This window comes from Coenobita brevimanus, chromosome 107 (assembly GCF_032717465.1).
Source record: "Coenobita brevimanus isolate Jiangsu-jjx chromosome 107, ASM3271746v2, whole genome shotgun sequence".
NCBI classification, from domain to species: domain Eukaryota; kingdom Metazoa; phylum Arthropoda; class Malacostraca; order Decapoda; family Coenobitidae; genus Coenobita; species Coenobita brevimanus.
Window position 1 is genome coordinate 19,622,036 of NC_137060.1, and position 12,841 is coordinate 19,634,876.

Below are 12,841 nucleotides of genomic sequence, written 5' to 3' on the forward strand. Positions count from 1 at the left end.
CATAAATCAAGAACAGAAGAGGACCCAAAACTGAGCCTTGCTGTACTCCACTAATAACATTCTTCCAGTCTGATTCCTTACCATTGATTACAACTCTTTGTTTGCGATTCGTAAGCCAGCTTTCAATCCATCTTAGCACACTGCCACCGATACCATATACGAGCAGTTTCTCGACAAGTTGAATATGTGGAACTTCATCAAATGCTTTTCTGAAATCAAAGTAAATAACATCGACTGATTTAGTGCTGTCACACATGTTGATAATATATTTGAAATATCAGTTAGAACAATAAGACATGAACGCTTATTTTGGAATCCTTGCTGAGAATCGTTCATGAGACTGTTTTGTTCTAAATGCTTGACCACTTTATCTCTAATTATGGATTCCAACAACTTGCAACCAACTGATGTCAAGGTTATTGGTATAAGATGTTAACCACTTCAATCTGACGACGCATTCTTAAATTTTATTCTCCCAAGCTCCAAATGCTCTTAGTCAGTTTTGGACACCTCATTCAGTGAAGGGATACCTGAAGGCTAAAATCTCTCCAGTTCAAAAAGCCGCTCCAAAGCTGAATGAAAATGTATGGAAAAAGCAAAAACAAAAATCAACACTGCGTCATCAGATTGAAGTGATTATGTTGTACTTTGCAGATTACAGTAAGTAGAAATGTAGAAAACCCTGGTATTTATTGGCCCAGTTAAGCTTTCTGTGGAATAAAAATTATCTTATTGAATTTTTATCATTTTGATTCAAGCAAGAATAATTTTACTTTATGGTTATAAAGGGGTCGTGAAAAATATATACAGTATGTTGCTAAGCTTAAAGATGGGAGGCGTGATGGCCAGAAAGATGGAGAGATATGGTGATGATAAAGTGTGTGAGAAAGTGGTGGGAGACGTGGTGTCAAAAAGGTGGACAGATATGGTAAGAAAGTGTGTGAGAAAAAGATGGGAGGCGTAGTGCCAAAAAGGTGCACAGATATGGTAAGAATGTGTGTGAGAAATAGCTGGGAGGCGTGGTGCCAAAAAGGTGGACAGATACAGGAAGAAAGTGTATGAGAAAGAGGTGCATGGAAGACGAGGAGGCTTCGGACTGTCTGGATGAAATACGTACAGAGGAGTGCATGACAAGGCTTTGGGATTCCCTGGTAAACATAACAATCGTAGTATTGACTGTGGCTGATGGGTAATTGTGAAGTTTCACGTGAAAGGTGTGCCTATGAAGGACATCCAGGTTTCAGGGGGCTTTAATGGAGAGTGAAGGTTGGTGGAGGATTAGTGCCCCTCCCTGTAAAACAATTAACTCTAAGCCCTTGGCTACCCCGTCTGGGATACATGGCGTCTGGCAATGAATGAATGAATGAGTGTGTGGCCCATTTCACATTACTTCAACCACTGTCATGTTTGTTACGTTTCCTTGCTTTCTGAGTCTTATCTCACCCCACCAACGGGTAGGCAAAGAGGCGCGAATGATGATGTCGATAATGTTGTTGATAATGATGATACTGATGATGATGATGGTGATGAAGTAACTGTTAACAGAAATTCAATATTTGTTTGGATTAAAGGGAATTTCCAAATAATTAATTTTTTGTATCCATCTAGCTAGTTTGAGTATTATAAAAATCTTAAACAAAAGATCCGTTGTATAAAATGGACGTATTACTGAGTGATATTAATGATTAAAGAAGGGCCTCTTCTTCAGACTTGGCCAAGGTCGGCCATATTCCTTGAGCCGCCACTGGGGAGGGTGGACAATAAATAAATGCGTCCAACAAAGCAGTTTGTCCTTACCCTAAATGCAGATATCCTTGCATGAAAGTACAACTACACAAGACTTTACTCCACATCATTATGTGTTGATCGTCCTAGCCTCACATATTACAATGACATAGATATACATCAGGGCCTGGCTTCACAAACACAAACAAGAAGGAGCACTCACAGTGTTATACACCCCCTATAATAGGTCCAAGGACGTACCTATGACCCTGCTGAAACCTTGACCTTGACCTTGAGATAAGTTGGCATGGCTAAGCTGTGTGGGGTGGCTATGGGGACCCGGTGGCCCAAGAACTATAACTGGGACTGACGTTTGGAGGGATGGGCCTACTTGTCACTGGACAGAATAGCTTGACCCCGGACCATGACAGTCCGAACCCTGTTTATCCAGCTGTGTTGGTGTGGCAGTTTGTATTTATCCAGCTGTGTTGGTGTGGCAGTTTGTATTTATCCAGCTGTGTTGGCTGTGGCAGTTTGTATTTATCCAGCTGTGTTGGCTGTGGCAATTTGTATTTATCCAGCCGTGTTGGCTGTGGCAGTTTGTATTTATCCACATGTGTTGGCTGTGGCAGTTTGTATTTATCCACATGTGTTGGCTGTGGCAGTTTGTATTTATCCACCTGTGTTGGCTGTGGCAGTTCCTAAAACTAAACACATCCTGTCAAGACACACTTATGGCTTGGAAACTAAACACATCCTGTCAAAACACACTCATGGCTTGGAAACTATACACATCCTGTCAAAAACACATTCATGGCTTGGAAACTAAACACCTGTCAAAACTCACTCATTGCTTTGAAACTAGAACACATCCTGTCAAAACATACTCATGGCTTGGAAACTAAACACGTCCTGTCAAAACACATTCATGGCTTGGAAACTAAACACATCCTGTCAAAAACACACTCTTGTCTTGGAAACTAAACACATCCTGTCAAAAACACAATCATGGCTTGGAAACTAAACATCCTGTCAAAACTCACTCATTGTTTTGAAACTAAACACATCCTGTCAAAACACATTCATGGCTTGGAAACTAAATACATCCTGTCAAAAACACACTCGTGGCTCTGACACCACCAACCATCAAAATTTAGTATAAAAACTTCAGGTTCAGTCTTTGTCCAGCAACATGCAGACAGACACAGGATGATAATTGTCCAATAAACGTTTAGGGCAATTAATTCAAGCGATGCAATGCGATAATTTTGACTCAGAATTACACGACTATCCCGAGTTACTGACCGTTTAGTAGCTAAACTCTGTTACAGTGTGTGTGTGTGTGTGTGTGTGTGTGTGTGTGTGTGTGTGTGTGTGTGTGTGTGTGTGTGTGTGTGTGTGTGTGTGTGTGTGGACACATTTCCAAGCCACCCAGGAGGTAGTGTCAGGGCTCGTTTTTTTTCAAGTGGTGTCCCCGCCATGAGCTGGTCAGGCAGGCCTAATCCACCAGTACACAGAGGGAAGGTGTTAGTGTGGGGGGGAGGGGGTGATACTGAATTAGTGTAATTTAAAGACAATTTTAGTGTAGTCTACCGGTAAGATAGTGAACTCATACATCTGGCTCGGAAAGGACCAAACCATCACTGGTTACAGAAAGTTTATTAAACCAAATAATAAGTTGTACACCAAAGATAATCATTGAAGTTGGGTCCTCTCGTATAAAAATGTCCACATTATTAACCGTCGTGGAGCCAACCACAATGGTTACACCTGGACAATAAAGAGTAACTTCCCACACACAATCCACACCTTCCACCTTACGTGGAAATTCCAATTCCATAATCTCCAGACCACATCGTCGCGCCTCCTCTTCAGTAAAGACAACGTATGCTGCGCCGGTATCCAGGACGCCGGTCACTTGTACTCCTTTAACGGTATATGTGACCAGTTGTTCTTCTACTGGTTCCGGCAGGTCATCAGTCATTACAAAGTCTAGGGTTGGTGGGGGGTCAGAATCCTCTGGTTCTAAGCTAAAGAAGTTCCGTAGACAACACTGGTAATGCACTAACACGTCCCTTCCCAACAGAGGTATAGGCTGAATGGGAGCATCTTCAACCACCATAACATACGGGTAAATAGTGATCATTTCTTTCTCCACTGACGGTCTTACACTGGAACTCAATGTTACCCAGGATTCCGACTATCACCTCTGTACACGCTGGGTCAGCAGGTAGCATCCTGTCCAGCAGACCACACTGCTTGACCAGCAACAAAGGTAATACTGTATTGGTCGCGCCTGAGTCAATCGACATCCGGAATGTGTGGTCGCCAACTTGCATTTCGATAAACGGCATAATTGGGCATGGGTCCCCCTCCGGCCCATAAATGACTTCGACAGACCACATTGTAAACCACTAATATATTATACTATGTAAAGCTTGAAGCGTATCAGCTATACAAACTTTAGCCTTTGTATAACGTTAAAAGGAATTAACACGGAGTTAACACTCAAGCGTGCACTCACTGCAACACACACTCGAATAATGACCTTGTGATCATCCGCGACCTTATATATCCTGTCAGCTGGTGAGAATAACTTTTCAGTTATGTTCACTGACTTGTGTGAATAACTATATCACTATTTTCACCGATAACTAATTTTATTTTAATATTAATAAGAAATTATAAATAGATTTGAAAATATGAAAATGATCACATTAAAACAAAAGGCAAAGAATATAACTTTTAAAATCATATTTATTGGCTAACCACAAGCGCCCGGGGATTAAAATAATATCGATTGGCATTCAAATTTCAGTTCACCTTTTTTTCTTTTTTCCTTGATTATTATTCTAGCGTTTTAAAATAAAAGCCATTTACTAAATCCATTGTAAGTATGCTGGTTCGTATTTGATCAGGGTTACTGTTGACTTACTGTATGTAAGTAAAATGCCCGCCGTGCCCGCCGACGGACCTCCCACCTCACCACCCCCCACACCACCACCGGGCCGCTACCGCACCACCACCCCAGGAAGACACACCGGTGAGTTTAGTGACCTCAGTCAAGAGGGTCATCAGGACATTACGGTCCTAGGTCCTTGTTCCCCGCAATTGCCCCAACCCCAGGTGATCAGGGGAAGTAAACTACATTGCGGGCGGAGCAGCGATCGCCAGAAGAGGGGTGGGACTGAACCAGACTCAGTCCCAGGTAGCACCGTATTGACGGCTTTGTTACACCCTCTAGGGCAGGAGGCCCAAGGGCAAGAGGCCCAAGGCTACGGCCTAATAGAGAGTGTGAAGGGGAAAGCGACCCCAGTGTCCGGCCTTAACACACCAAAAAGAGAGAGTTGCCCCAGCGCATCGCTCTCTTGCTGTTCTTCCCTTCAGGAGCAACATCACGTCGATGGCCCTAAGCTGCGGCGTGAGGGCGACCCCGTACGTCCGGCAGATGTTCCTGCTAGGATAGATCAGCTACCGGCTATGGCCAGAGTACGGATCAGCGTAAAGAGCCCCTGCTACCGTACGTGTAGCACTTCCCCATTATGGAAGCAACACCCCGTCGACGGCCCTAAGCCGTGGCATGAGGGCGACCCCGTTCGTCCGGCAGTTGCTCTTCGAATGGGTAGACACTCGGCTCCGGCCGGGGCATGTACCAGGGTAGAGAAGCCCCTGAAGGTAGACTCAATCCGTATTGGAGAGAGTGTGGCCTCTGTGCCCCTCACTCCGGCTTGTCTCCTACTACGGGAACAACACCACGCCGGCGGCCCCCAGCCGCGGCGAAAGGACGGCCTCGTCCGCCCTACAGGTGTCCCCCGTACGCCGGGCAAGTTCATGGCTACAGCCAGAGTGTGTGACAGGGGAAGGTGGCCCCAGGCTCCGGCCTCCAGACGCACTCGAGAGGACATGGGTAACGTGAGTCCTCCTCCAGCCTCTTTCCCTTTGGGGAGCCCTTCATCACCACCCGGGAATATAGCCCCGGCGGAGGCGCTAGAGTGGTGGCAAGGCCCGATATCGGGCTTACCGCCTACACCCGGGAGTTCCTTGTTACTGTCCGAGCCCCGTAGGAGACACTGCCGCAGCCCAGTCCTGACGGCGCCTCTCCCCCTTGGTGCCCGCAGTCCCAGGACGCCCCGGCCAGACTCTCCAACTCCCAACGAAGGCGATTCGGGCTCCCTCACTCCCCGGAGTCGGAAAAGGCAGGCCTAATTACTCCGGCAGTTTGGCCCCAGTCCCGAGGGCCACCTATCAGGTCGAGGCCCCCAGACCAAAGGCCTCACTGCACCCCACCGGCGCGGCCCTAGTACGAGGGCCGCCTCCCAGGTCGAGGCCCCCAGACGGGAGAGCCTCCCTGCACCCCACCTACGAGTGCGACCTAGAGTGACTATTACCCAGGAAACAGGGAAACAGTGACAGTGACTCCGTGAGAAACAGTAGTAAATAGTGGCCTATCAGAACTCAGTGCTGACAGGGCAGAAAGTGAACTTTGCGAATTATCCTAGTCCCTCCCCATGTAAGAGAGTCAGAGAGTTTTCTGTGAACACCTGAGGTAGGGGCATGCGGGCTAGTCAAAAGCTTAAGTGTACGTGTCTCCGTGACAAGGTGACAGAGTCGAGTGTCAGTACCCGCACCCTACCTCCTTTATAGTAATATTCCCCATATAGACTCCCAACCTTGTTTATTCCTTATGTGAACAATTCTATTTATATCCTGCCTCCAAGTGACGTGTAAACCATATTGTAGATAATTCCCGATCTCCCTGTATAAACATTGTAGTGTATATGACTGCTCTGCGGTGCCAAGTGTTAACTATGTGTCTCTGTGTCCCTGTATCTTAAATATCACTCGACGTGTATTGTTACGATTAGAATTAAGGTAATAGATGTGTTAAGGTATACTGCCTGGTTTTTATGTCCTGTTTCTTTGTTGGTGCTTTACTTCCGGTCTAGAAAGAGGACCCCGCTTCAGGAGCTAGTGTTTTTACGACGAGAAGTCGCCTTAAAAACACAGCATAACACTGGTGGCAAGCGGTGGTTCTGGATCCGAGTAAAGGCACGGGGGAACGATAAAATGGAAACTTGCACAATGGCAGCCAAACCGCATATCCAATTACCGAGATTCAACCCGGACCAATGCGACATAGAAGTGTATTTAGATATGGTCAAACCCCTCCTAGACATAGGGTTCGACTCAGACAGAGAAAAGATTACAGTCACACTACCTAACCTGGGGAAAATAATCGCTACTGTCGCACCAAAAATCGTCCCAGAACTGTCATGGGATCAATTCTCACAAATAGTGAGACAAGCTTTCACACCATGAATAGGCAGAGTTGTCACCCTCTCTCAACTCGACGTCCTCACCTACGACGGGAACCTGGACGATACATTCGTCCAGGCTCGGCGCCTCATCAGCGCTGCCTATCCCGAGGCATCTACAAATGCCCGAGATATACATACATTTAATGCCCTACTGAGGATTCTCCCTAGCACAGTCAGGGAGCACTTCTCAATCTACGACCCCTCAGGGGACATGGAAAACGACCTGCAACTCGTCAGACGTCTCCTCACCGCCCGTCCCATACCACAGCCACTCCACGTGGTGACACGATTCCCGACAAAACAAAACCCTCCACCCAAACCTAAGCTGCCGCCTCACCAGCCAACTACAGAGCCATCTCCTACTGTGCCTAGGGCTTACCCGCAGAAAAAACGCCCCAACCCCAAGGAACAAGGAAACCTCATCACGATAAATCACTGGGAGTTCACGGCTTGCAGTCGTGCCTGCCCCTTGCACAACATAAGAGAACAGCTAAAGGCTAGCAGGCGCAGAAACTTTCACCAAGGGCGCAAGAAAGTCTCCTCCCTAGACGACGACGCCCCAGAAGACGACGCACTGCCAACACACTACTCAGGAATGGACGACAACGACCACGACGACCCCACTCTGCAACAGATGGATTTTTAGGCCTGCCCCCGCACCTCCCCATGGTGGCGAGGGCCACCTCACATAACTACAGACCCCCAGTCTACAACAAGATTTGGCTGAACGGGGTCAAGGCGCGATTACTGGTGGATACGGGAGCAGCCAGATCGTGCCTCTACTCCCACTTCTACTCCTGCCACACCTCTGCATTCAGCCCCCTTCTCCCCACTTCAGCCAACCTCGTCAACGCGGGGGACGGCCCCCTGCCTATCCATGGGGAAACATGGGCCCTTCAAACCCACACCCACCAACAAATATCCACTAACCACCCATTCATCATATTCGACTCGACATGCGATCAATATGATGGATATCTCGGGCTGGACCTGCTCCAAAAACTCCACGCCACCATTGACTGCCATCAGCGCTGCCTCCACTTCAGTCCAGCCCGTCCCAACCAAGCATCAATCAACAAGAAAGAAAAAAAAAAATCGAAGAAAAATCAGGAACACCACCCCTCCCTCACCACGCAAACACCCCCACCGTCAAACACTCACCTGTCCCAACCCACTCGTACATCTGACCCCAACCCGACCTCTCACACTGCCTCACTCCATCCCCCTCCATCATCATCCCCCACCACACATCATCTGGACCCCTCCCCATCTTTTCCTGCCACTATCGCCTCCTCAATCACCATTCCACCCCACCATGAAGCTTGGGTAAAACTGAACAAACCTCCATGTACCTCCGTCCTCTTCTCACGATCCATCCCCACCGGACCACTCTCCTCCTGTTTAGTAAGCCCCACCTTCCTTCCCCCACATGCCCACGAAATCCGTATCGCCAACCTCGCCACAACCCCACTAACCCTACCAAGAGGACTCATCATCGGCGACACATAAGAAGCCGAACCATGCCAAGCACCACCTCCAGACCATCCCACTCTCCCCGACCTACCATCACACCTATCCCCTGCCCAAACCAACAGCCTCCAACAACTCCTCCTGGACTTTCAGGACCTATTCTCATCTGGCCCAACCGACCTCGGCCATACTACCTATCTCAGCCATGAGATACACATGACCGGACCTACAATTTGCCAACCATCACGACGAAAAAATCCAAAGCAACGGGCAGAAGACCGGCAGGTCCAGGATGTGCTCGATGCTGGCGTTATCTCCAACTCCACTAGCCCATGGTCCTCACCAGTTGTACTCGTACGGAAAAAAGATGGGACAATGTGCTTTTGTGTAGACTACCGCTGAGTCAACGACGTCACGATCAAAGATGCTACACCCCTACCCCGAATCGACGACTCACTGGACTCCTTACACAGCTCGACATGGTTCTCCACCCTAGACCTGCAATCGGGTTACTGGCAAGTCCCTGTACATCCCGACGACAAACACAAAACCGCCTTCTCAACATCAAACGGGAAGCATTATGAATTCAACGTTCTTCCCTTCGGACTCCGCAACACCCCTGCCACATTCTCCCACCTGATGGAGTCAGTTCTCAGTGGACTAACCTGGGAGACTTGTTTGGCGTATCTTGACGATGTCATCATCTTCAGTCGTACCTGGGCCGACCACCTCCACCGCCTCAAACAAGTGTTCCACCGTATACGCCAAGCAGGGCTAAAACTAAAAAACCAACAAAGTGTGTCTTGGCCAAGAGGTCTGTTTCTTTCCTTGGACACCTAATTAACGCTGAAGGCATCTCACCAGACCCAGATAAACTACGTGCCATCGCCGACATTCCCCTACCTCGTGACGTACACGAAACTAGAGCCTTCCTAGGCTTAACATCATACTACAGGCGGTTTGTCAAAGGATTTGCTGATATCGCCAAACCCCTACACGACCTAACAAAAAAGGGCGAGCCGTTCGTATGGACCGAACCAAGGAAAACTGCATTTACCACCCTCAAGTCCAAATTAACCTCTGCCCCAGTAGTCGCTTTCCCAGATTACAACCTCCCATTCCGCCTGTATACTGACGTATCACTCATCGCCATAGGGGCTGTCCTTGCACAAGTACAAGATGGGCGGGAGCATATCATTGCTTGTGCCAGCCGCACCCTAAATCCTGCAGAATGGAACTACGCAGCCACCAAACGCGAGTGCCTGGGGATCATCTGGTCCCTAGAATACTTTCGTTCCTACATCTCAGGCACCCATGTGATAGTCATTACAGACCACCAATCCTTGCAATGGCTACGGCAATCAAACACCACCAACGCACAACTGATACGGTGGCGAGAGACACTAGAGGAGTATGATTTCGAAATCTCATACCGCCCAGGCAAACTCCACACAAACGCTGACGCCCTGTCCCGTCTTCCAATCAATGCAAGCTCGACAGAGCCAGACCTGGTCCAAATGTGGCACAACAAACAACGCCCTACCTGGATCCCACCGAACACATTTGCTAAACTCCACCCACACGGCGAACACCTGTTCGATCCAAACGGACACATCATCCTAAGCCCCACCACTGCCCACGACACCATGCTCCACCTCCATGCCCATAACGGCATCCACCTGGGAACAAAGAAACTCCTACAAGTCTTTACCGACATGTACTGGACCCCTAATCCATCCACCATCGCCAAGAACATTATACAATCATGTCGAGCCTGTGCTTTAGGAAAGGACATCACCCGGACACCAAGCCCTGCAGGAAAATTAACAGCACAAAAACCGTGGCAACTACTTTCCTTAGACGTCATCGGCCCCCTCACACCCAAAGCAGGGTACAAATACATAATCACGTTCGTGGATGTATATTCAAAGTTTATCATCGCATGCCCTGCCAAAGATCACAGTGCAGTATCAGTTGCTGATGCCCTCACCGACATGTCTTCCCTTATTTTGGTAGTCCCCAAGCACTGCACTCAGATAATGCCCCAGAATTTACGGGAAAAGTCTGGGAAGAACTGGCAAACATATTCGGATACCACATCTCCCACTCATCCCCCTACTGGCCCCAGGGTAACAGCATCTGCGAGAGAAGCCATTGCTCCCATATGAACCAGGTCCGCACACGCATTATGCAAACAGGAAACGAAGACTGGCCTGCCCATGTCAAGATCATCCAATGGGGTCTAAATACATGCCCACGAGAAGACGGGATAACTCCACATGAAAGAGTTTTCAGGGAATCGCCACTGCTCCTACCACTCCGCCACCACCTACAGCCACCCACCCCACCCTCCACTACCGACCCTCTCCACCACCTCAAACGCCACCTCCACCATCTACATTCACAACAAGACCTAGCACCCAACATGACCCACTCCAACCCATACAAACCTGGTCAATCCGTAGTCGTCGCAAACCTGCCTACCCCATCCAAAACCTCCCCCCAATTCAATGGACCCTTCAAAATTGTACGAGTACCCAACCCATACCAGGTCATTATAGATCAACATGGACAGCACCGCACATACAGAAATCGCCACGTGCGGCCCTTCCACCCACCCGCCACTGACCACCCCCGCACTAGGCCTATCTGCACCCCTGCCTGCACACCTGTCCATCCCGACCTTTCTCAGAATTACCCCCCAAACTCCTACTCCTACTCCTTCTCACCCCCTCCCTCAAACTCACCAACAACCAGCCCACCCCCCCGACACCCCACCACCACAGGCCGAAACCACCACCCCTTCACAACTTACAACTCACCTACCTAACACCTGTCCACCCACCACCTCCCAACCCACACCACCACCACCACCCAAAACCACCCCCCCTGAAAACCTCACAACTCACCACCCCACCACCTCCACACCCACCACCCCCCTCCCCCATGACCACTCTCATTATACGTGCCACACCGCGCCCCCAGCCATCTTTCCCCCTAACCTCCGCACACCCTCACCACCACCACGTGCACAACCACCATTGCCACCCACACCCACCATCACTACTACCACCACCAGATCAGGACGCCTCTCACGCCCACCCTTGAGGTACACCTCAACACCTCCGCCCATCGCACACCGATCCCAACACCCACCCCCTCCACATACTCCCCCAAACACCTCCCCCATAACCCTCCCCCTCCACCAAGCACGATGGAATTTTCCCAATTCCTAATTCCCCAAAGGACGACGCTCCTCCCACCGAATTAGTCCCAATAAAACCACCAACCTCCCGCCACTCTCCAGTATTCAAATTTCATCTCTCCACCAGGCACCATTCCCCGAGATGAAGGTGACGAGAGTGCATTGGCAACCCTACAACCGCCCACAGGCCAGAATCCGGGGCACCTACCACCTGCTCCAGCTCCTACGCTGGACCAACCATCCGTCCTCCCTCCACCTCACGCTCAACCCCCATCAGGAGCCCAACACCTTCACCACCCACTGGGCCAGCCTCAGCCAACACCTTACCCCAGCCCACCAGACATCCACCTCCACCACCTACCACCTCCAGTCACGGGGTCGTGACTTCAACGACGCGGAGGGTGGTAAAATGCCCGCCGTGCCCGCCGACGGACCTCCCACCTCACCACCCCCCCACACCACCACTGGGCCGCCACTGCACCACCACCCCAGGAAGACACACTGGTGAGTTTAGTGACCTCAGTCAAGAGGGTCATCAGGACATTACAGTCCTAGGTCCTTGTTCCCCGCAATTGCCCCAACCCCAGGTGATCAGGGGAAGTAAACTACATTGCGGGCGGAGCAGCGATCGCCAGAAGAGGGGTGGGACTGAACCAGACTCAGTCCCAGGTAGCACCGTATTGACGGCTTTGTTACACCCTCTAGGGCAGGAGGCCCAAGGGCAAGAGGCCCAAGGCTACGGCCTAATAGAGAGTGTGAAGGGGAAAGCGACCCCAGTCTCCGGCCTTAACACACCAAAAAGAGAGAGTTGCCCCAGCGCATCGCTCTCTTGCTGTTCTCCCCTTCAGGAGCAACATCACGTCGATGGCCCTAAGCTGCGGCGTGAGGGCGACCCCGTACGTCCGGCAGATGTTCCTGCTAGGATAGATCAGCTACCGGCTATGGCCAGAGTACGGATCAGCGTAAAGAGCCCCTGCTACCGTACGTGTAGCACTTCCCTATTATGGAAGCAACACCCCGTCGACGGCCCTAAGCCGTGGCGTGAGGGCGACCCCGTTCGTCCGGCAGTTGCTCTCTGTACGGGTAGACACTCGGCTCCGGCCGGGGCACGTACCAGGGTAGA